General features: G+C 42.9%; 1 protein-coding gene across 4 annotated transcripts in view; it reads right to left on the bottom strand.

Moving 5' to 3' along the window:
* The window catches only part of WASHC1 (WASH complex subunit 1), a 41,141-nt gene extending 32,927 nt beyond the window's left edge, over positions 1-8,214 (bottom strand). Inside the window, exon 1 of one of the 4 annotated variants that reach the window (XM_069003722.1) lies at positions 8,175-8,214. The gene's annotated coding sequence lies outside the window, so the exon portion shown is untranslated. The other 3 variants (XM_069003724.1, XM_069003721.1, XM_069003723.1) reach the window with 3 other exon arrangements.
* Positions 8,215-25,384: the final 17,170 nt, after the last annotated feature.

Below are 25,384 nucleotides of genomic sequence, written 5' to 3'. Positions count from 1 at the left end.
ATGGCAGACTCTGGAAACTGCTGCCAGACGCAGATACAAGAGATAATTCTTTCTGTGCAAGAGAACAAGTTCGAGATCTACAGCAAGGAGGAGGGAAAACAGCAACAACTAAATGACTAGACTTGGGCAAAATCCTATGCTACAGCTGCTATTTGTTACCTCTTAGGACCAAAGTAATTGAAGAAATAAGCCAGTTTTACAATCAATTTGAGTAAGGGCCTCACCACATGCTTAGAATAAAAGGAGAATTGCTTCAAATAACAGAGAGGGACTGTAGGAATAACAAATATTTTAACAGAGAAAATTAAAAATATTCCCAGCAGAAGCCAGGAAGGAAAGCAAAGACTGAATGTCACTTAGTAAGACTGACTCTTCCTTTATCTCAAACTCCAGTGCATTGAGAAGGAAGCAGCACATTTTCTTGCCATGCTCCACACTATCAGAATTAGTACATTAAAAAAAAAGTGAGTGCTGCATGTGAAAATACGTCAACTCTTCTACCCTATCCAATGGGTGCCAAGCCTTCACGTAACAAACAGCAAAGGTGCAAATAAACTGCTTATACCTTACACATGGAAGGGACTTTTAGCAAAGCAACAAACTGGTTCCAGCATCACTCCAGAATCTTACAAAGGGAGCTGGTGTGTTTCAGCAGGAAGTACAGCATGCTGGAATTATGACAGCTGATATGAAATACTCTGATGCTACAGTGAGAAATGGACACACATGCCCAAAGCAAGTATGAGTCATAAAAACAGATGCCAGATCACCCAAGAGATGTAATCATTAGTGGTGTGACCACCAACGGGTCACACAAAGCAGAAGAAACAGCAATATAGAGCTTTTATTTCTTTGTAATCAAAGAGGCTCTGGAAAAGAGCTGCAGCATCTGGGGGCTCCAGCCATTCTTTATTCAATTATTTTTTCTATGTCAACTTTCATGATCAAGACAAATAAGCTCTGATGTTATATAATAACCTCATTTACCTTATTAAAGTGAAAACAAAGAGAAAAAGGTTGTTTTCTCACTGCACCACCTGCTTCCAAGTGCTATGTCCTGATTTGGAAGTTCTGACTAAAGCTACTGACTGCTCAGATTTGCACTTCTGCCTTAAGCTGTCTGTGCCTTTCACCTCTGGCAAGCTGCTCCAAAGCTCCTCAGGGCTGGTGGCTGTCCCTCTGCACTCAAAGCTGTTCTCTCCCTCTCAGTTCCAACACTCATACTGGCAAAAGCTGAGAGAAACAGCAAGAGTGGGAAACAGAATCAGTCTCCACCAAACTGTCTTGCCTTTCCAAAAGACTTAAACCAGGCCAAATACAGGCTGAGCACTCCAGGGTTTTCAGGCATTTGGAACCAAAAACTGGGCTTACTGTTCACTCACCACAACCAAGTCTAATACTCTGAGGGATATGTGAAGCTCTGCACCTGGAAAAGGAAGTATACAATTCACTGCTCTGGATAGGCAGAGAAATACTCCACCTGCTTTGCTCACCTCTCTCCATAAGAATAAAACTTCTGATGTTAAGGCAAGCCCAAAAGAACTTGTTACAGAGCAAACAGTTTGTAAAAGAAGCAACCTTTCCTAAGTTCCTTAGAAAAATACTGCTCTATGGAGGATTGACCACTGGGATAATTATCTAAAAGAAAACAACCCCACAACCTTAAAATATCTTAGTTTTTCAAAGGAACATAAACAAAGGCAACATTAAGAAAACAGCCTGGCTGCCCTCAACACAGGCAGAATGTAAAGCTATATACAAGCACTTACCAGATGTGTACTTTGCTGTGAAAATAAAGGGAGAATAAGGCAAGCCATCAACAATACCTGCTTCCTTAACATGTTTCAAGAAACTAAAAAGAGCAGGCTCAGGGGAGAAGAGGGATTAAATACTTTGAAAAAAATCAGTGTGTATACTTCAAAGCTACAAGGGCTGCTTCAGCAATTACTGTGCTGCTGCTTCTGTCACTGCACTGGAAAGGCAGCAAGAACTAGAGGCCTTTAATTCCCACAGGCAGTAACAACTCCAAAAAGAAGTGGCAGGCTGTCTCTAAACCTATGTCTCTCTTTTGTAGGATCCTAATAAAAGATCAATGCCTTGTAGCCACCTGTGAAGACATAGAGATCAGCAATATGCAATAAAACACAGGTCTGCACATCCCTCACCACATACCACTACCCAACTACCACCAGTATGGTTCCACAGTGGGAACAGACCAAGCCACAAATGAACTACAGGTTAAGATTAAACACACTGAAAAGATGGACTAGACAGGCTCTGGGCATAGCTTATCAGGAAGTGCTGTTTCCTCTGACAGAGGAAAGTCACATCAATGACTTGGTTAACGGTGAGAAGTCATCCCAAATTCTTCACAGAGAGTAATTTCTTACATGTAATACTTTCTACCATGTTTACCTGGACAAACATTTTCCCATGGTCAAATCTGCTGGCATATTCAAGTCATGCCTTGATTATTCTGGAGGCTTGCCTAGAGGCTATCCCAACGAATACCAGAATTAAATCCTCCAAGGAAAAAAATATGAACAATAAAAAAAGATAATTACATCACTTTGTCCTCCAAAGATAAAGCACACTCCTATGAGTTTACCAGCTGGAAAAACAGACAACTGTATTTAAAAAAGAGACTTGAAAAGCTAGAAAAGCAAAACATGTCATTGCACGTGCTCCTCCTGTTCAGGGGCAGGATAAGGCAGTGTATGCACATACACAGATGTAGACACTGAAACAAAAGCTAGAAATCGCTCAAATGCAGCATAAGAGCCTACATACAAGTCCTATTATTTCGCAGGAAAAAATCATTCTGCCCTGTGTTGACATTTGCAGGAGGGGGTGAAATTTAGTCCTCCAGCAGAGCACACAAGAGGTAACTCTCCTGGATAGGAGAGAAGGATACATTTCCAGAAGTGAGATGAGAGGTTCACCACAGTCCCTGTGCTAATCCAACTTTACGGTTTTTTGGGGAAGCAAGGTGGGGGCAGGAGAGAAGCACTTCAGTAAGTTAAGAGGATGAAAAGTCTATTTATATTTTTTAATTAACCATCTTCTACAGTGTTATTAAGCAGCAATCAAAGATGCAGATGCTACTGATTTGATTGGCAAGAAGTACACTGTGCTGAATATTAAGGAACTCTGCCCCTATAAATAGGTCTAATCACCATCTGAAGGCTAGAAGGCAGTGATGAAAGAAAGCATTAATAAGACCCTAATTAGGCCCTGTAGCAGGCTGTACTCCACCAGGGTGCTCATGTTACTAGATGTCTCTTATAGTAGTGCCCTCAAACTCCATTGTAGATGTTATTGCTTTGGTCTCAAGACCTCTAGTAGCTATTTTCGACAAGACTGGGGTTTCTTCATCTTTGGAGCACTTGGCATTGGCCGGGATTTTGCCTCTGAGTGCTACTCCTGGAACCAAAAGACTCTCCATTCCAGCTGTCCCACCCTGCCCACTCTCAAGGAGTGAATTAAACTGAGGAGCTGGAGTTCCCCAGCCACAGAAACTGGCAACAGGTGCTGGAAAGTGAAAAGCTTGAGAAGCCATCATTCTCCCTCCCCCCCAGCAGCAGGAGCACACCTCGGCCACATCTACATCACAAAGTTACTTTAGCCACAGCTGTAAAAGCCATTTCTGCTCCTCTCCTCCAGCTTTAGAGGATACTTACTCAACCTCAGTCTTTCAGCCTGTCCCTTACCTCAGAAGAACACCACCAACAAAAAGTCCACGTAGAAAACGAATCCTACACGGCATCTCCTGCTCCCACAACTGCTAGTGATATGGGACTACCTGAACAGCCAAAACCTTTTCAAAAGGAGGCAGTGTCCCAGCACACCATGGCCCTGCAGAAGCAGTAGAGCACTGAGGAGTCTGACAGTCAGCAGGACTACCTAAAGAAAAGCACTGGCCTGTCAAAAATCTGCTTCTGAAAATGTGAGCCCAGCATTTAAGGCAGCCCCTTCTCAAGAAGCCAGGGCCTTTGTGTCTTTGGCTTAGACACTCTGCTTTGAAAGAAACAGTACCTGTGGCAGCTACTATAATCTGGAGACTCTCCCTTTCCCTAAAAACTACTCAGAGCCACTTGTATTTGTTGGTTTGTCACATACTGCCATATTCCACTTAGGCTTAAGAGAAAGAATCAAAATTTGAGATCTCAGAGCACAGCTTTACAATAGCATACGGCAACTCCTTGGCAAATTGCAAAATACCTGACATTTAAAGATGGATCACGTACAAATTATATTGACTCTCCAAAAGGGAGAATGCTATTATATTACTTTATTTTTTTAAAGAGAATCTGAAAAGTAGAGACTTGAAAGAATTTAGAGGTGCACTTCAATCCTGCCAGCTCCATAAGCTAAGACTCCCTCTAAGCCACTACTGTCTTCAGGACAATCTTTCCCCTCAACACAGAGCTCTGTTTTGTGAAGCACAGGCAGCCTCCCTCACCGCATCACCTTGCTGAGAAGGCCCTGTCCTCTAAGCATAGGCTGAAATTGATTTCCTCCAGCTGGATACCTAAAGCTCATTTTGACAGACAGATGTTGATGTCCAAAGTTAATCAGATAATCCCCTCTGCGACTGCCACCTTTGGCTCTCACCAGTAATGGAGACAATCAGATGCTCTAATGAACAATTGATTGATTCTAGGGCAGCGTATACAACTGACCACAAAGACTCTGCTAATTGCCTGCCTTCCCTTCCTATCACCACTTATTACAAAAGAAGCCTAAACAAATAGCTTAGCTACACCCGCTACACAGACATCATAAGTAAAGCTGCGGGTCCCATCCCAAACATCCAGATACAGCTCTTTCTTCGATTTCCTAAACGGGGCCACTTCGGTTTTGTATGCCTGAAGTGCACAGAAGCCACTGGCTATGCAAAGTCCTCTAGAGAGCCACTTCTCTGCAATAAGTTCTCTTAAGTAATGGAATTGCAAAACCAGGCTAACTGGAATGCTGCTGTAGACTCCCTGCAGAACGTTTGGAGCTTCTCATTCTCACTATCAGACCACAGGAATACTTACTTCCAGAGACACAGCACTTAAGAAAAAAAACCAAACCAAAACAAAAAAACCCAGCTAGTTTTTCCCTCTAGTTTCCTGATAAAAAATCAGCTTCACCCTCCTGCAGAGGGAGCTTAGCTGCAGATCTAACCACTGACACATCTCACTGCTACAAACCCTAACTTGCAATGTCCCGTTTTCCACCTCCACATTCAGTACCCTCAGCTCCAAAGTTCCGGAGTTTTACAAACCCCAGGCTCCACATGCACCATTACAACAAATCCTTAGACATTTAGTTAAGGAAACAACCAAATCAAACTTGCAACCACATCAGTTCCTGCCTGTTTTATACATTCAAAAGCAAAGGCAAAGCTTCCATTTCTAGAAGATGACAGGAGGGGAACTCACCAAATAAGGAATGTCTTCAAGTCTGTTCACATTTGCTAGAAGGAATATCCCTACAGAGTGGCCTGATTGACAGGAGCTGGCAAAAAGCTGGGTCAAAAAAATGACACCTGGATGGACTATTTTCTTGGAAAGGTTATCTTGTGAAGGGGTCTAAGCAGAGCTGATTAGCTACAGAAACTGCTTTTCTGAGTGATAAAAATGTTTCCCTTCAATCTCTTACACCACAGCCATGGGAAACATAACAATTTCACACATAATCCTCTTCTTCCTCTGCACATTACCTTTAATCTAAAAAAATGTTATGAAAAAAATCTGCCTTGCTTTCAGGATTACCTCAGTACTATTTTTCCCCAGCCCTCAATTTCTACCCTTCCCTTTCACTCCCAAGCTGAGTTTGAAGTGACTACAGTTACCTGGTATTACCCAGAAGCCAGACTGCAGAGTAGCTCCCAGGAATTATCTACTTTCAGTTTTCTGGCCCATGAACTCCTGAGCTGAGAGAAGAGAAGAGAACAGCACTTTTTATCTGAAGGAATGAAGATTTAAAAGTCAGTTTAAATATCCAGAGTGATAGAAGAAGGACAGCTGCTAAAAATAGCAGCCTGTGCTGCTCTGGGAGTGCCGCAGGCACTCTTCTCCCTCAGGGCTCTGGAGGTGTGACTGTCTCCCCCCCATTCAACACATCCCAGGAATACAGACATAGATAAATCAGGCAGCCTCTACATCCCAGCTTTACTACTCGGACAAGACAAACATAATGAAATATCAGAACTTATCAGATAACCTTCCTAAAATAAAGTCTAAGCAAGGGACAGTTGACTGGAGCACCTCTGATTCCCAGAAAACTGTCACAGAGAAAAGCTTCTACAAGGACACGCCAAAGCCACTTTGCTTCCAGGCCTCGCCTCTGGCAAGAGCAGTACTCTCCGCTCTGCTTCCTTTCCCTGCTCCAGGAAGGCTCCGTGTTTCAGGGAATTGGCAAGGAATGGGAGCAGTTTTAGCTTCTACCTCATCTGCTCCAGGACAGGTCAGCCCAGACTGCAAATCACTGCCAGCAACACCCACCACGAAACCTCAAAGAAATAAAGAGGTCATTCCAGGCAAACTCCCAACTGACATTTGCCTCAATCACGTGAAACGCCACAACCACAGTCAGCACTACCCCACACTCCTTGTTGGAAGCTGCACTGTGACTTGCACAGTCAAGAATTAGCCTCTTCTTTGGAAAGAGGCCTTTGGGAAAATCCAGGTGGTATTCACCCATTCAATATCTGAACCACATTTAATAACTAAAAAAAAAAAAAAAACACAAAAACCCCACAAACAAACAAAAGAACAAAAAGGAGTGGGGAAAGCTTATCACAGGAATTCCTGTTGATTACTAAAATAAATACTATCAACGACCATCACTGCTGGATGTGGAATCACAATGTTCCCTACATCCATCAGCATCCTTTCTTCATGTGCACAGTTAGGTCTAGTAACCCTGTGGTCTTCTTACTGCTGGCCATTTCATTCTTTATTTTGAAGAAAATTTTTATTTCATTCTTTAATTTGAACATAGGAAAAGATTGTTCCAATAATTGCAATTACCACATCAGCGTTTGGGTTCACTTGCAAACACTGACAATATGTGTTTATTTCACAAATCATTACAACAGCACAACTACTGGCCTGGGAGTGTACTTGGAATAGTACAAAACACCCAATCCCCATCACAAGCCATTAGCTGACTTTCTGAGGAAAAATCACATAACTCACAACACAGTCTCATGTCTCTCTCAGACACCTCCTTCTCTTTTTTTGTTCCTCCCTTCAGGCTGCAGCATCTCCTGTCTGTCCCTACAGGGTACCTGATCTACACTGAAAAGAGGCATTGTCCTTGTCATTCCCTGGAGCACTGTGTGGAGCTCAGGAGTCCTGTATGTCACCGCCAACTTTAGGTTTCCATGCTCCATGCCTGCCTGCCAGATTTCCCAATCCATATCATAGCTCAGCACCGAATGGGCCACGTTAGAAGGGACCTCGGTGGGTCATCTGGTCCAACCCCCTGCTCAAGGAGGGCCATCCCAGAGCACATGGCACAGGATTGCACCCAAACAGTCCTTGAATATCTCGAATATAGCGAGGGAGACTCCATAACCTGTCTGGAAAACCTTTTCTCGAGGCTGAACAGGCCCAGCTCCCTCAGCCGGTCCTCATAAGAGAGATGCTCCAGTCCGTAAATCAACTTTGTCGCTCTCTGATGGAGCTCCATGTGTCACATGCCCTGGGGAGCCCAGAACTGGACACAGCACTCCAGGTGTGGCCTCACCAACACTGGGCAGAGGGGCAGGATCACCTCCCTTAACCTGCAGGCAACGCTCTTACTAATGCACCCAGGATAAGAAGTGCAACGAACCACTCTCCGACCATGCTATCCTTTCTAAACAGCCGCTGCTAAGGTCTCCTGCCCGACAGCTGGCGGCGCTCCCGACGGGCGGTGCCTGCGGCCCTCAGACGTGACGGGCCGCAGTCCCGGCACAGCCGCCCGCGGGGCCCCGCTCGGGCCCGGGGGAGGGCACCCACCGAAGCCGCGGCTGCTCTCCAGAGCTGTTTCCAGAGCTGTTTCCAGAGCTGTTTCCAGAGCTGCTCCGGGAGCCGCTCCCCTGCCCCGCCCGGGCCCTCCCGGCGCTCTGGGGAGCCGGGGCTGGGGCTCGGCCCCGCCCCCCGCGCGCGCTCCCCGCCGCGCCGCGCGCCCCTCACCTGCCGCCCGCGGCCACGCCCCAGCGCTCGCGCCACTTCCGCCCTCGCTCACGTCACTTCCGCCCGGCCAGGGCGCCCCCGCGGGGCCGCGGTCCGAGAGGAAGCGACGGAAGCGTGGGGTGTCCTGGGCTGGGAGGGAGCGCGGGGATCACCGAGTGCAGCTCCTGGCCCTGCGCAGGACAGCCCAGCAATCCCGCGGTGTGCCCGAGAGCTCTGTCCAAACGCTTCCCGAGCTCCGTCAGGCTGGTGCTGTGCCCACTGCCCTGGGGAGCCTGGTCCAGTGCCCAGCCACCCTCTGGGGGAAAAACCTTTTCCTGATACCCAACCTAAACCTCCCCTGGCACAGCTTCTGGCCATTCCCTCGGGTCCTGTCACTGGTCACTGCAGAGAGGAGACCAGTGCCTGCCCCTCCTCTTCCCCTCTCAGGGAAGATGGAACTGCAATGAGGTCTTCCCTCAGTTTTCTCCGGGCTGAACAGACCAAGTGCCCTCGGTCGCTCCTCGTAGGCTTCCGCTCCAGACCCTTCACCATCCTCCTTGCCCTCCTTTGGACACTCCCTAATAGTTCCAGCCCGACTTCTGCACCTGGATGCTGTTTTGCTTCCACGTTATCTGGCACAAAGCATGGCAAGCAAAAGGGGGAATCTCTGACTCACACTCCAGTGCTCATGTTTAGAGCTGGGCAATTTAAAAGCTGACTTACCGAATGCGGAATTTTAAAGAATGTTGCACTAGTTTGCTATCGTGTTGCTTTCACGCTTCCCTTTGTGCACACATTCAAGCAACCAAGGTCTCCCAGCACAAACGCTCATGAAAAATGAATTGCAAGAGTACATCTGTAAACATTAAACCCACACTTTAAAGGGCTATGTGCTGCACATGACAGAGGTATTTGAATGCTTTCCCACTTAAGGATCAGAAACAATTTCTCAAAACTTATGTAAACAGTTACAACTTCACACTATTTGAATAGCAAATACCAGCTTTTGGATGCACCAGGGAGCACTTGTGATTGATATGTAGCATTAAAAGCGGTGCACAGGGGAAAAAAACGAGGCAAGCCTCTTCAAACAGGGAATGCACTTGAAGACATCAGCACCCACTCATGCATATTCAGCTCAGGGGAAAAGGGTACATTCATTACATAAATTACCTGTTGCAGATTGTTTGCTCAGTTCCACTCCTTTACAGTGGGAAGTGCAGACTGAAGTGGGGGAGTGATGTTGGACCCAGTGGAGTTGCAAAGGCGATCAGGAGCCAGCAGCAGCAGCAGCTTCCCTGTTTCAGAGCCTGCAGGAGGTGCAGTTCTTGCCCTTGTGATGTTTTGATGACGGGCCTGGTAAGACCTGTAAGTACGGAAAGCATAAGGGCACGAGGCCTGAGCACTAAGGACCAGGGTAGGAGCTATTGAAACCCTCTATGAGGAATGGAAAATCCTGCCAAAAACTCAAAGCAGACAAAAAAATCAGATCTAGCCGAGTCTGAGCAAGGAGCGTGTGTGTGGGTGCCAGGACCTGTCAAAAACAAAATGGGGAAGCGGATGTAAGAAGCAACAATCCAATCTATTCTGATCCATTTTTATTTACATACTGCTGACGGAAAGCCCTCCAAGTGCTTTTTGCTGCTTGGTGAAATCCAGTTCAAACCATTTACAAAATACAAGAGAAAGCAAGAGATGATGGCAGGCTGATGCAGTCCCTTCCCATGTCCCCCTCCCAACCTGAGGAAAAGGAGCCAGCAGGTTTGCAAAATCCATCATTAAAGGACAAAAAGAGAGCTAACACAGAGAGAGAAAAGGAACACTAGATCATGGGCTGGGTGGGCAGAGCAGCAGGGACCCAGCAAGTCCTAGGTGAGAAGCAATAGCAGGGTAGCACTGGACTGGATAAAGCACTAGGAGGACTCTGGTAGCGGGTGAGAGGCTGTAATTGATTGTGAACTCCTGGGTAATGTTGTCATGTATCAAACTTCTTTCCTGTGCAGACAAAACCTGTCTAACCAGGTACAAGTAAGTGTGGACAACAGCACAGAAAGAATCTGGAGGCAAATCAGGAGAGCAGGTGCTTCACACAGTGTTTAATTCAACTGCAAAGGCACCAGTCTCCATCTGGCTGCGTGGCTTGGCTCGTGGAACTGGCTGGTGGAGATGGAGGAACACGATTCCCAGCCAGTGGAATACAGGACACAGTTTTTTCTGTCTCCAGAACAATGTTTACTGGGTACATTTCATAACCTTTCACTGGCTATTTTTTGTGGTCCTGAGGACAGGACCCTTTTAGTTCAGCAAGGGCTGCTCTCAGGGAGTCACCTGGCACCTGTCACCACCAAGCTCACCCCGCCTTGCACTGGCAAGTTCCAGCCAACAAAAAGTCACACACAGTATCCTTCTCCTCCAACAAAAGGACCACTACTGTTTAGAGTCTTCTTCTGTCTGTTAGCTTTTCCATCACTACAATATTCAAGTGCTTCCACCCTGTCCAGAACTCTTGCATAAAAGCATTTTTTTCCTGTAGGCTAGACCCGTTGCGAATATCTATACACAAATCGATCGCTCATCTATTGTTGTGTCACAGCCACAAATTCGTGTGCAGCAGCCAATCCTTTTAGATTCACATTGTATCTGAACTCATTTTCATATTTCTGAAACTGCGTTTTCCCACCAGAGTGCTTTTTCTGAAGTAAAAAAAGATGCTTTTTCTGAAGTAAAAAAAAAAAAAGGCAAAACACTCAACCTTCAAAACATTCAATTAACTTACTCTTTCTTTTGTTATCTTTTACTGAGCAAAGTCACCTTGGGCAAGTAATTAGTGCCTCAACTTTTCTCACTAGAAAAAGGGAAACAATAATATTTTTCCATCTTTGATACTTTTAGGATGGAAAATGTTTCTGCTTAATATTTATTATAATGTTTTATACCAAAATTTAATAACATAAAACTCAGAACCTGAAGGAAAAATGTAAAAAGGGAAGGTGAGGAGAATAGAGAGTGCTTCTGTGCTTGTGTTTTGAAGGTGCTGGAAATTCTTGTAGTCTGTTGAACAGCATTTGTCAAACATTCAGGCAGAACTGTCTGAGTCGCTTTTGCACAAGGTCGGAACACAGATCAGCTGTTACTCCAGACATCCCTCTTGTTTTGGAGGTTTTCAGATTTGAGGGATATTTTGCTATTGCAGTTGGATGTAGGATTGAGCTCACCTAACCTTTAGAAGTGTTTGGAGCTCAGGTTTTGCTTCAGGTCTGACTCTAATGCTTTGCTTGTAGCATTGCCTTAGAAGAACAAGCAGGAAGGAACATCTGTCTCTTGTTCTGTGTCTGATGATAATTAGCACCTCGTCTGAGTGCACACTAATGATCACAAGATGTTGAAACAAGACAAAACTAAACAGTGTATTATCATTTGGGGGTGAAAAGTAAAAGGCAAAGTACCTTTATTTCCCCATGACGTATAGATGCTCTAACTATAACATTAATATCTGCATTACCTCTGGGGTATTCTTACTGCAGGGGGTTAAAATAAGGGCCAAGTGTAGCCCCCTTTCTTTCTGCACAAGTTCCCTTCTGACTCAGATATCTGGAGACACTTTTTCCACACACTTCCTCACAAATATGTGGCTTTCCTCTTCCCCTAGAAGTGGGGCTTTGGGGTACAATGCAGTGGAGAGGAACAAACTAGAGCGTGAAGTTGATAGAAGTACCATACCTGTACCCCCTCTTGACCACTCTTGTTTCTTCTCCTCCTCAACCCCTTCTGCTTCTACACTTTCTCCCTATCATCCAAGCCTACTGCTCAGCCCTGGAGTCACAACTTTAAACATCACTCACCAGCATCACATTACTTATTCCTCATGAGTGCCAGAGCGCTTCTGATGCCCTGTGCCTGCACTGCCCATCAGACTGTAAGTTCTCCAGGGCACAACGTGCCACAGTGTTTCACGTAGGGCTCAGGCTGAAGCACTCAGGCAATGCTGGGAAAAAAACCCCATGATAAACAATGAAAATGCAACTTCTTCAGTGCAAACTTGAGTATAAAATGACTCCTGTATTACTGCCATGGGTTAAAATGGTATCTCTCTGTATGACTGCACTGAACTAGTGTCTCTGATGCACCTTGAACTGGTTGGTAAGGAAAAGCTGGATTGCAAAGTTCTCTGGCTTAAGTGTCACTGGGAAGACTCTTAGCTGTGAACTCCAAAATGCCGTTCCTCACATTGCATCCACACAGTTTTGCACGCTCACAGGCATAGCCTTTTTTGACTTAAAAAAACCCCCATGTTTCGGACATAAAGGTATATCAGTGAAACAAAGGTAACAAAAACAGACCACAAAGAGTAGAAAGTCCCTGGAGAGGAGCATGGATGAGGACAGTGTTCCATGCACATTCTTTTATTCTGTATCTCCTTTCCACACTGCCAGAGCACCCCCAGCCCTGAGAGTCCTGAGTGGGGCTGACCTCGCTGCCCACGTGAGATCTGTGGGAGCACAGCACAGCAGTGCAGCTGCAGGCTAATGCTTTTATTTCTGTAACGTGTATTCCTAAGAGCATGGTAACAGGAGGTAGGGATCAAATCCATGTTTCTTGCATAACTGAACAGAGCATTCCCGCTAGGCTACCTGGCAAGAGATCAAACCTCCCATACCAGGCCTTTATAAAAAAATAAATGAAAGAGAGAAATATTAAGAACAGCCATGGCTAAGAGAAAAGCAACAGGTATTCTAAGGTCATCCATCTAGCCATGCTCCCAACAGGCCCAAATGACTTGTTTGACTTTAAAGTCAACACATACAAGACTCACAGAATCTGCAACATTCTGTTACACCCTCACATTCTCTAACAACCATGCACACAATTCTATACTCACACTCTATAACATCCAGCCATTTGCCATGCAGACCCAGCTACCATTTCGTATTCAAGCCAGAAGTCAGCTACCCAAAGCTCCTCCCCTTTGTTGCCGCCACGGACCCCATTGCTGGCTGTCCTTCTGTTGCCATAACAAAGTCAGGAGTTGTCATGAATTCACTAACTGCCCTCTGACACATGAAGAGGGCATGAACCCAAGGAAGAAGGAGCCAGTTACAGCTCCCAGCTAACATGTTAGTGAGTCATCATGAAGATCATTCTTCTTTTGATTCTGACATCCATTAAGTTCATTTAGAACAGTGTGAGTGCTAGATATTAGAGGTTGCTTCCAAAAAAATTGAAGATTGATATTTTTTTTCCATCCTGCAAGGCTCAAATAAAATTCAGCATTCTGATGAAAATTCACTGCACTCCCTACCCAGCTTTGGACATCACTTTTTAAAAAATTCTTCTGGACTTTTAATTCCTAAAAGGAGAAGAAAAAGGATGGAATTCTCAATAATATTTCTTCCTTTTTATAAAAATAGCTCTTTTAAAAATTATTATTTTTCAAATCACGTATATTTAAAGTAGGAATTTTAATAGTATTTTATCAGTTTCCAACATTAGCTTCAACATTTTTAAATGTACATTTTAATGCTTCAAGACATAAGTTATTGCTGGATACAAATTAGGGGATTTCTGAATATATTTGGAGAGTTAATAAAAAGAGAAGCATGAAAAGAGATGCAAGACCCTACATTACAGATTAGAACTAAAAGGAAGTGGAGAGAAAGATGTTCTATTAAAAGTCTACTGAAAATATTAGTGTGTACTAAGACATTCTGATAAATGCTTGTCTGAATAGTGACAGCAGGACACACAAATCATTTTAGGAGAATCTGTTTCCAAACAGAATAATGAGAGGTAAAAGCATGGGGGGGGAAAAGAAAAAGCTTTCATTAAACAATTTATTTTCATTATTGTCACCATCAGTTAGGACTCGGTCCTGCACCATTTAATTGTACTTTTGACATTGCCTCCTAAAAACATATTTCAAAAAATTAAGTAATGTGTGGTTAAGAAAAATTTGCACTTAAATGGAATTTGCACTTTAATAAAAGCTTGTTCCTCCAGAGTTAGTTTCAAACTGGGAACAATTTTCCATTTTTTCAAACATACAAGCTAAATAACAGAAATCAATATTCCTTGGGAATGAGACTCACACCTGTGAGAAGTTCATCCAAATTCCTTGTTGTCAATAGCAAGCTCCTGTTTTAGGATTTAAGGGGATGTTCAAATGGTTGGTTTGTGCAAATAATTGATTATTTGATTTAGTTGTTGAACCAAAAAATTAAACTCTGCTTTTTTTCCAAAGACATGCCCCAAACATTGTTTTCAGTGTATTTGGTAAATAATAAAACCTCCATAGTTTCAGGGTGAGTTATTTGCTATTTGTTTGGTCAGAACCAACATTAGTTCTGTAACCTTTTTTTTCCAGGTATGTGCAATAAAAGCAAAGGACTAGATTCATAGAAGAGCCTAGGCATTACATTCAGAGATTTTTTTCCCAGTTCCTACTCAAATGGAATTTTAGTGAAAACTCAAAATTCCTACCTGAAATAGTTTCTTTCTGAATGAGCAGTGAAATACATGTTAAACATTTCCAATGAAGCCATTAGTTTTGCATTTCAATCTTTCAGATGCTTTGTATTGCTCTTCAGTATTCACATGAAGCTATTTCACTTCAAAGCTTATTGTGTGAGTCTATTATAATTCCTCTGTGCTGCAGGCCAGATTTCCTGGTGGTCCTTAAGATTATGCCATATTAACTGCCTTGTAATAGCTGTATGCCAAGGTGCCATGTTAATTCCACAGGATTTTTCTCTAGAAACATGAATATTTTTTTGCATTTGTGTTGTAACATCAGGTCCCTACTTAATTCTAAGACCTACAGATGTAATCTTTCTTTTCATTTGCAAAGCAGTAGGATATATATCTCCCACTTCAGCCTTTAATTCCCCTTCCATTTTAGAGTGATGTGAAGAGGCCAAAATAATAGTGTGCAACACAACATCTATTTAACAACATTTTGGTCATTGTTTCATAATAAAACCAGTGTATTTGTTTAGTAAATACTTCTATCAGTATTTCTACATGCTAGCTACACTGCATAGCTCATTAAAAAAAAAAACCAAAACAGTAAAGCTAAGCATCTATAGATTACTCCAGGCTTTAATTTTTTCCTGTTCCTGGGAGAAGACAAAGGGCTTAGAAAAAAACCAACCCGAAATGTTGTTCTCATTGTTTTAAATCTCAAAAATATTCAGTGAGTGCATTTCAAATTCACAAATAATTTTTCATTTTTCATTTTGACAAATGAACAATTTATGACTACATCCATTTTATCATGCCTTCAGTTGTAGGTGAGCACATCCACTAAAATGACCCAGGAACCAAGGATTTTCATTAGGAAGACACGACCACAGCCAAGCTCCCAACCTCCCAGCTCAGGCTGAGCTTCAATCAACAACAAAAGACATGTTCTCAGAGCTACACAGAACATGAATATGAACAGAACTGAGTCCAGAGCATCAGGGTTGAGCCCAGAAATCCTGCAAGTTTGTTTGAGGAGGCCTCTTTGTCTATTTTTATCCAACAATTTTGCTGCCAGGCAGAGGTGCTGAGTTGGATTGCTGAAGACAGGCTGCATCCTGCCCTGAATGGTCAGACAGGACCCATGTCCTCTGCCTGCAAGGCCTTGGGGCACTCCTGCCTTTAAAGCGGGTGCTTGTGGATGTGTCTGTGTGTGGAGCAGGGACTTGACCTTTCTGGCATGCAAGGAGGTAGGTAGGCACAGAAATGGCCAGGACAGGCCAGTCCAACAGCATTAGGAGCAAGCAGCTGGCTTGTAAGGAAGAGTCAAAGGGCTCGGGACCTTCATAGAACAACTGCTGCAGGGGAGAAAGAATATCTGAAAGGATCCAGTCATATAAACATAAGGAAGAGAAGGATTTTTGGGTGTACCTCAAAATGAGTATGTAGGACTTTTCAGAAGGCAAATAAAAATATAAACTAGCTAAATTGGTCTAGCAGTGGTGGCACTATATCCAGAGGACAATTGGGGCAGCACCTACCTCTTCTTATGCTGACTGGGATTTACAGTTGAGAGCTCCTGACTTTATTTTGGGCTTAATTCACAGAATCACAGAATGGTTTGGGTTGATAGGACCTCTGGAGATCATCTGGCCCAACTTCCCTGATAAAGCAGGATGCACAGGATCACATCCATCTGGGTTTTGAATATCTCCAGAGGAGACTCCACAGCCTATCTGGGCGTCCTGTGCTCATTCCAGTGCTCTGTCACTCTCAAAGTAAATAAGTTTTCCCTCAGATTCAGATAGAACTTCCTGTGTTTCTGTTTGTGCCCTGTGCGTCTTATCCTGTTGCTGGGCACCTTTGAATAGAGTCTGGCCCCATCCTCTTGACTGTATTCCTGACAGTCATGCAAATGGTGGCACAACTCCATTCCTCTTTGAACATAGGCAGCAGGAGCTTGGCCTTGAGAACAGACCATTACCTTCACAAAAGGGAAGGAAATACAAAAAAACTAATGCCAAGCCCAATATTGTTTCAGTCACATTTGGTACCTTATAGACCTGTTTTGTTCAGTTGGGTATAATACTGTTTACGTCCTGAGATCTATGGTCTGAAACACAGGAACGTATGTTATGGAAGAATCCCCTCTGCTGCAGAATCTCAGCCTCTCCATTTCCAGGAGCTCAGGACAACATGACAAACTAGTGCCAGGTGTGCATTAAGAACAACTGGTTTTATTTAGGTCCTCCTGAAAATTACTTTTGGTCTTTTTAAACTGACTGGCTTCATTCCACAACCACCGGAGTTAAAGAATAAATACTCTATCACATTTTTTTTTTCCACTACATCCAAAATCATGCCATATCAATAAAGTGTTATCTGCATCTGAAAGACTGGCAGAAGGAGGTAAGTGGAAGCTGCAAGCTGGTGCTCTGGCTAGACAGACTTTTGTGCTTGGCTTGAACTCACTGATTTCAAAATGAGGCCTCATGCACCTGCTTGCCTGGAGCAGCTTATAGGATTGGGGTCAGAACTGCAGCTACCAGGGAAGCCTCTCCCTCAACCCTGCCTCCAGTATTTTCTTATCATCATCATGCTTATATCATCTTTAGTAGCACTAATGCAGCCTGATCTCTCGAAACTATGTCGTACTAGTGGAAGAAAAAAACCAATGCTTGTCTGCCCTCTACTTCTCTGTACTCTCCTTCTTTTTATTTATTATCATTGTGGTTTTTTTTAATGATGACTCTGTGAGAATGCCAGATTTATTTTGGCAGATACGGCTGCTAATTCATATCTTCTATCACTGAGAGACATGATCTGAATTTGGGATGTCTCTCTATTTATAACCTGTTTGTTATCTCAATAAATATTTGTGATTTGTTTATCTGACACAGATGACATTTTTGTTATTACAAATATGCTTCTTGGTCATGATTCACATTGGTCTCTATTATTTTGGACTGTTTTCATTTATCTGTAGGCAGCTCATTCTGTTTTATATATTCTGTCACAGTTGGTTGTGTTTTGCCTTTTTGTGCTGATCTCTGTCGAAAAAGCCCAAAACATCACATAAAAAATTAAAAACCAATGAGAATGTGTCCAAAACCACCACTTTACCACATCCGTCCAGCAGTAATTTCAATGTGAAACAGAATAGAAACCTGAACAGATGGGAAGCTTTTAAACAAATCATAACTTAAGTCATCAGCAAGTAGCTCTGGCTCCTTTAGGATACAGACCTATACGCTCTTCAAGTCTTACAAAGTGGACTTCAACCCAATTTTCACGTTTTGCGTCTTCCTTTTGACTGTACTCAGCATGTCTTTATAACAAATATTCAGCCATTCTCTTCAGTTTACTGGGAGCACTTTAGGAACCTTTCTGCCTCTTTTTGCACACTCACTTCTCTTCCACAACTTCCACACCAGTCTTGCCTGCAGACCAAACATCAGCCTTCCCTTTGCCTCAGTTCTGCCCAGCACAGTGACTGACCTGCATCCTGTGCGTCCTCAGTCCCTGCCCTCTGCCACTTCCACCAGTCTCCCTGTGTGTCATGCTGCCCAATTCACATCAATTTTTGTTCCCCACCATCCAGCCACTGTTGCTGCTTGTGGCTCCTTAGCCCTCCCTCCTTCCAGGGACAAGACCTTTTGTCCTTTGCCATTTCTCTGCTGCCCAAGGTGAGCACTGCAGAGAATGCTGCAGAGGGAACGAGTAACTGAACTGTTATCTCTGCAAGGGATGGAATGACAAAGCAGTGCTGCTGTGAGCTGTGGGGATTTTTTTCTTTTTCCCCTCTTTTAAAACGGGTGTAGTGTTGTAGAGAAGATACTCCTGCTCACTATCTGAAAAGATCTGCTAGGCTGCTCTTACTTGAGAGGTGTGCAAATAAGGTAGAAAATCAGTGGGGAATTTCTCTCTGGCTAAGGTAAATATTGTAAGTTTTCAGCTGCTTGCCTTGTCACCAGATTGGCATCAACCATAGCCAAAATCCCATCAGTTGTGAAGAAATTCACAAGACTGAATGGCTTGCACTCAGAGCTGTACCTTATGCGAAGCTAGCTCATGCAACAGGAAAACTAGACCTGTGGTCTGCCACCATTTGACCTACATCCTGCTCTTTACATCTGGGTCTCCCAAAACAGAGGGCTCTTTTGTGTGCTTTGCATGAGGCAGAGGTTCTACCCCGTGGAGTCAGTTGCAGCAATGTGGATGGTGGTAGATGTCTGAAACAATTCTGTTGTGTTCCTCAAAGAGAAGTCTGGAGGAAGTTCTTTCAGTTTTGAGTTTTGTCTCTTCACATACTCCTTGAAATTCTTTCAGACACCAAAACAGAACACAGAAATATTTGTCACAAGTCAGCATGTCTGAGCAGAAGGAATCCTGTCTGAAAGCAGATTTGAGGGCAAAGGTTGACCTGAGCAAAAGCCTGACCCCATAAATAATGGGCAACAAGACATAGGAGCACATCTCAGCAGCGACCTCTTCAGCAAACGTTTGGGCTGCCTCTAGTTAGACCATGCTGCATATCAGGAAGTCTGAAAGATTACCTCAAAAACCAAAAAACCCCAAAGACTCAAGGTTTTAGAAAATTACATCATTTAAAGAGATCAGTTCATTTATCTTGCTAAAAATAACATCATCAGGTGATTTGATCAGTCACCTTCAAGGGGAGAAAAACTTGAGGACTAAGGAGCTCTTTACCTCCATGGAGAATGGTATAATTACTCATGTCTGGAAAATAAAAAGGATAAATTCATATAAGAAAAATATTCCAGCTTGTCAACGATGAGAGAGATTAGCCACAGTGACAAAATATCAAGGAATGAAACAAATTCTCTAACTTTTCCTATCTTCCCAGTGGTACCAGAAGCATTTCTGGAGATACATTTTTCTTAAACTCATGTTCCAAGCTGCATGAGATTATACAGTATGAAGCACATCAGGCCAGATGCTTTATTGATTTGTCCTGGCCTTAATTTCCCTGAGAAGTCAGCATCTGCTTATGAAACCTGAGCACAGACCAAACAAGCCACACTGTCAAGGTGAAACAGGACTGCACTGAGGGTCCGTAAACAGAAAAGGCTCTCTCTGCTTCAGATGAAGATTGAGTAAAGGCAGGAAGAGTCCTCTGGTATCTTCATCTTTAGTCCTGCAGCTAAAAGCCAGGTGTTATGGTCTGCACTCTCACGTTCTTTAAGCTGAATTCTGCAACAAGGTGAACTCTCTTGTGTTGGGGCTGTTGAATTGTTAGTTCAAACCGATAGCATAAAATTAGAAGCAAAGGGAAAATATCTTCTGTATACCAAACATAAAGAGTTGAAATGTGGTAAGGACAAATGCTTCTTCTTCTGTCAATTTTTTTTTCTCTTCAGTGGAACACAGCTAAGCTGACATAAATATTTTAAATAGCTGCTCATCAGAAAAATGCTGTACTGTAGCCTGAGCTGAAACGCATACTGTTCATGAATATTTTTTGTTTTCTTGACAGTATTTGATTTCTGTCATTGCATAAAAAACTTTTAGTTGTAGTATGAGTTTAGAGCTAACATTATTCCATTTCTTTTTATTTTTTCTCTTTTTTTTTCTGTGTATCTCACGCAAGGTCAGATCACACAAATTTGTCCCACCTGAAAATCGCCATATAATTTGAAGGAGCCAGTTGGATAATACTGGGAGAATCAAGCTCATATTCAGGTTTTTTTTTCATTTTACTGCAGTATTTACAAAAGACTGAACAACTGTCAGCTCAAACAAAAACCTGATTGCCTCTGAAGAAAATGTCTCTGTGTAGCTTTTGCTCTCTAGAATTAATCAATTAAGTGGTCAAAGCTTAATTTAATGAAAAAGGCAGGAGATAATGTAACATTTAGCAACATGAAAAGGGGAAGTGCAACCTGAAGAGAGACCTTGATTCCTTTTAATTTGCAGTAAATAACAGAAGGCTGCAACAGCACAGTTCAAATACAGACAAGATTTTAAAATGTGTCAAAACCACACATCTCAACTAAGGCTACAATCCAGAATTTGTAGCTTCTCCTGATGAGCAGCTGTTTTAAATATTTATATGGCAGTTTAGCTGTACTCGACCTAAGAGAAAAAAAGCCCCAACCAAAATGGAAAGAAACTGAAGTGTTTGTCCTTACCACATCTCAGATCTTTGTATTTGATTTATAAATGGAGATGTTTCCCACTGCTTCTGGTTTTATGGTATCAATATGAATTAACAATTCAACAGCCGCAACACAAGAGAGACAGAGAGATTTCACCTTGTTGCAGATGTCAGGACTGCAGACCACAACACTTGGCTTTTAGGTGCTGGACTAGAGGGTGCCAGAGAACTACTCCCACCTTTACTCAGTGCTCACCTGAAGCAGAGGGAACACTGCTGTTGATTCCAGTGTTTTCTAATTACAGGCACTGAGTAGTGTCCTGTGTGATTGTGGGCAACACGCTTCTCTTGTGTTCGCTTCATTTTATCCATCTGTTTAGCAGGTGTAAGCAAACAGTGACTTGGCTTGGACTGAGGATGGTGAAACATCTCTCGTTGAGCTGAATAGCTTTGGACGCAGCCTCAAGTGAAAGGAGCCTGAGTGAAAGAAGCATTCAGGAGGTGAACATTTTTTTTTTTTTCTCTGGCCATGAATTATGCATGAGAACATTATGATTGTCTTGATTCTATCCTCTATTTTGAAATTATTCATCTAATTCCTGCAGATTTTTTTTGGTCTGCAGGCTGTTTGCAAGCAGTTCTGAGAATTCCTACTTGAGCAGCTGCTGGCTTCCAGGTGAGGCTGAAAGTGCCCCTGTCTTCCCCCAGAAATCAGAATGGCAGATGGGAACACAGGACCACAATTCTTGCATCTCTTACCTCCCATCTTTCACTCTAATTCTGTGGGGTTTTATATGGTTTGTGCTATGCTTTCTTTTGTGTACTCCTTAAGAACTTAGATCTGGTGGGAAATATCAGCTGTGGGGATTTCACTTGCGTTTCTGACAGGAAGAAGGGGAGAAAATGTTAGGTAAATTAAGGTAGTTGGCCAACATTAAATGTGCCTTTCCTTAAGTACCAAGGACTTGACCTTAAACACCAATAATCTTTGTTGTATTTTGTGTCCTTGTACACACTTTCCTAAATTCTCTTTCTCCTCAAAGAAAGACAATAGAAATGCAGGTCTTATAGAAGTATAAAAAACCTTATCATAAGCTTATGATAATAAGCCCACAGAATCATAGCTGGGAGCCTAAGATATATGCCCTGCTTCTCGAACTGGAAGCACTTTGGATACTGAATTACCACGAGTAAGTTGTTACCTTGCAAGGCTGAGGCATGGAAGATGGAGGAAATTGGGATCAAATGCAAGAAATGAGGAAAAGACTGCCTGGGTTTGCTGTGATGACCTCCTGTTCAAGAGGACATAGTGTAACTGAGAGGAAGGGAATGCCTCAAACAGAATTTCAAATGGAAAAACATGGTAAGTCTCTCCCTGTCAAAAGGCTGGAGTGATTTGTGTGCATCAAGTTTCAGTGAGGTGTTGAAAATTAAAGGGAGATTAGGACCTCTCAGAAAATGTTGCAAGAATACCCTGAAGTGAAAGTTTTTCTGCAGTTGAAACACTTAAACCTGTTACTACTTCCCTATCATGTATGCTTATTGGTAATCCTTTATTTATGGATTCATTTTACTCAGAGTAAATAGCTAAAGAAATAAAAAATTAAATCATGTAGTATTAGACCTTTCCATTAAATCCTGGGGCTTGACTCATTTGCATTTTGTTGTGGCTTTATAATGCATGCTTATTTTAATTACTACTGCTGCACTTTATTTGTAATTGTGTGTGCAATGCCCAAGCACCTTGCTAAGTGGATAAGAAAAGCACTTTATTCCATAAGAACATAATTAATCCATTATTATTCATTATTGTTTTTTCTGGAATGGACTGGAAACAATCAGTACTTTGAAAAATACAATACCAAAAAATTATCTATGGCAAAAATAATTTTAACAGAATTCAGGCTTTCCTTATCTTTGCCATTGTTTCCTTCCAGATAATATCTCTCCTAAAGAGAGAAGCAGCAGCATTTAATGACCTGAAGTTTGGGCTAAATGCCAAAGATGTTTGAAGTCAGAGATCTGTTGTGTTTTTTGTGTGTGGTGTCATCATGTGTTTCCCCCCAACCCCCTTCCCTCCTGCTGCATCCTCTGTCCCCAGCTTCCTGCATGGCCTTGGACAAATCATTTAACCACTCTGTGTTTGCATTTCCCTTTTTCTGATGGCTACAATCCTACCATTCACCTTCTACAGAACAGTACTTCACCAGTGTGCAGAGCTTTGCAAATGATGTATGCTAGGTATTGTGGCAGCATAATCAAAGGGCCACAGTGATGGCTGGACAAAAAAAGGAGACGTTTTCCAGCTATGTAGGATTCTTGCTCACAGAGAGAAAGAAGACATTTGGTTTCTGGTGATGTCCTTGCAGATTCCTCCTGGATGAAAACCCCATCTTTACTGAATTTTCTTATTACAGATGATGATGCAACTCTATTAACTCTTGAAGTTTTGTATGGAGAACCCTGCATAGTCCCTCACATTAGGCACAAAAGCATTCTGCTGCATTTTCTTTTGGCACATGCTCTCTATAGATACCCGGAAGGTCAGGGCATTTTTGTCCACCAGTCACCACACCTGCACAGAAAACAGGTTTGTTTCTGAGTCTCCTACTAATCTGCTTGGTTTTAGCTTACCAATACATGGCTGTAGGTCTCTGTTTAATTTATGACAAAGATTTATTAGTACAAATTAGGCTAATGAGGCTGGTCAAGCAAATGAAAGGCACAGAAACAGCGAGTGACTACATCAGGTTCACTCTGTGCAGTTAAAGTCACATCTTCTGATAGGCATTGAAGCACCATGACACAAGACTTCCAAGCTGTTTTGCCCCAGCTCCAACCATCCAAAGCAGGAATATTTTTTCTTTTTAGTTAGTATTTCCTTAAGAATACATGCCACGAGCTGGCTGACTTTACCTGGATAGGCCAGTATGATGTCTATGACCCTTATTTCTTCATCTCTCTTATCCAGCTGTGCTGCAAAGAACATGATGTCCACTGCAAAACCAGGACTCTGCAAAGGGCTTGCCTTAAGATTTAAAACAGCCTCCTCTGTTCTGCCAAATAAACAATCTGTGCCTGAAGTCTCTCCTAGCAATGCTCTGTGTGTGTGTGTTTGTGTGTACATACATGTATGAGTGTGCACAAAGCCACCCCTGTTGGTATCCCAGAATCTACTAATGCCTAAAGCATATTATTTCCACTGCTGTCCCTGGACTGTGTTCCTGTGAGGCAAGACTGAAATACTGGTGTTCAGTAGTGCCTTTGAAAGCAGACAGCATGCCAAGCACAATTTCTCAAATGATCACTTCCACTCTTCCCCAAATATAGCTTAGGTGTTTTTACCTCCTGTCTTCCTCCGTGTGCCTTTTTTCACATTCCCCTATAACCATCTCTCCCCTTGCTAAATAATGCCAGTTTCTGCTCAATCTCCTGTCATAAAACATTAATGACACACTAGGCAATGAGATGGAGGAAAGTTTCCCCTACAATTTTCCAATAAAATCATAAATGTGTTGGATTTGAATGCTCATACTCTTTAGAGTTCACTCTGGGGTCTTCCCCCAACACATAGAGGACATGTGGCAATGTTTCATGATCCCCCAAAGCCACCTCTGAGTGCCTACAAGAGTACTGTGAATAGCAGTTCTGATTTAGGAGGAGTCTGTGAACAGTTTCTGATCCTGGTGATTCTGTTTGCATCAGTTTACGTTCCTAAGGCTATCTGTGAACAGAAGAGACTGGAAATACACCTTTCAGCTAATCTGAAACAGAGATTCTCTTTCACATTTCTTCTTTCCTCACTTCAAGAAATCCTTGCTACAGTGCAGGTTTTGCTGATCTGAAAAGGCAAAATGAGAGCAGCTCTAGACTCAAAATCACTTAAAACCAGTTGGTTTTCATTCTGTGGCCTTGAACTTTTTGTACAATCAGTCAAATCTACTGACATGCTTGTCTAACACCCGACTGCTTGTTATGCCTCCTGGATTTTCAGCAGCCACAGTGATTGGACAGTATTTTAGCCATTACAGAAATACCTTCATGGATCGACACAGAAGTTCCTGAAGTAATTTTACTACCCTTAGACAGGTTATTTACTGATGAATGTAATAGAAAGCACACAGTCTCTTAGACTCAAGGCTGTAAGTTTGCAAACACTGATGGCTGTGGATAAAGAAGGGCAAGAGAAGGCATTTATTGAGAAATGAAGAAAACCTGCACGGAGTCTTACAGCAAAGGCCCTGCCTTGTCAGCTCTCACATCTACAGCAAAACTCCACAATAAGCTCTAGCTTTTTTTCCAAAGAACCTAAAGGACACCAAAAATTCCAAGGAAGAAGCAAGTTCATTTAACATCTATTTTCCTCAGAAATTCCTTCTGAGAGATTTAAAACCCTGCATTCAGGTTACACAAAGGACATTGAGGTGCTGGAGCAAGTTCAGAGAAGGGCAAGGAAGCTGGTGAAGGGTCTGGAGCTTAAGTCATGTGAGGAGTGGCTGAGGAAGCTGGGGGTGTTTAGCCTGGAGAGGAGGAGGCTCAGGGGAGACCTGATCACTCTCTACAGCTTCCTGGAAGGAGGGTGTAGTGGGCTGGGGATCAGGCTCTTTTCCCAGGCAGCCAGCGACAGGGCAAGGGGAAAAGACCTCAAGCTGCGCCA

Source organism: Aphelocoma coerulescens, chromosome 1A (assembly GCF_041296385.1).
Source record: "Aphelocoma coerulescens isolate FSJ_1873_10779 chromosome 1A, UR_Acoe_1.0, whole genome shotgun sequence".
In the NCBI taxonomy this organism is placed as follows: domain Eukaryota; kingdom Metazoa; phylum Chordata; class Aves; order Passeriformes; family Corvidae; genus Aphelocoma; species Aphelocoma coerulescens.
This window is presented reverse-complemented; position numbering and strand designations above follow the sequence as displayed.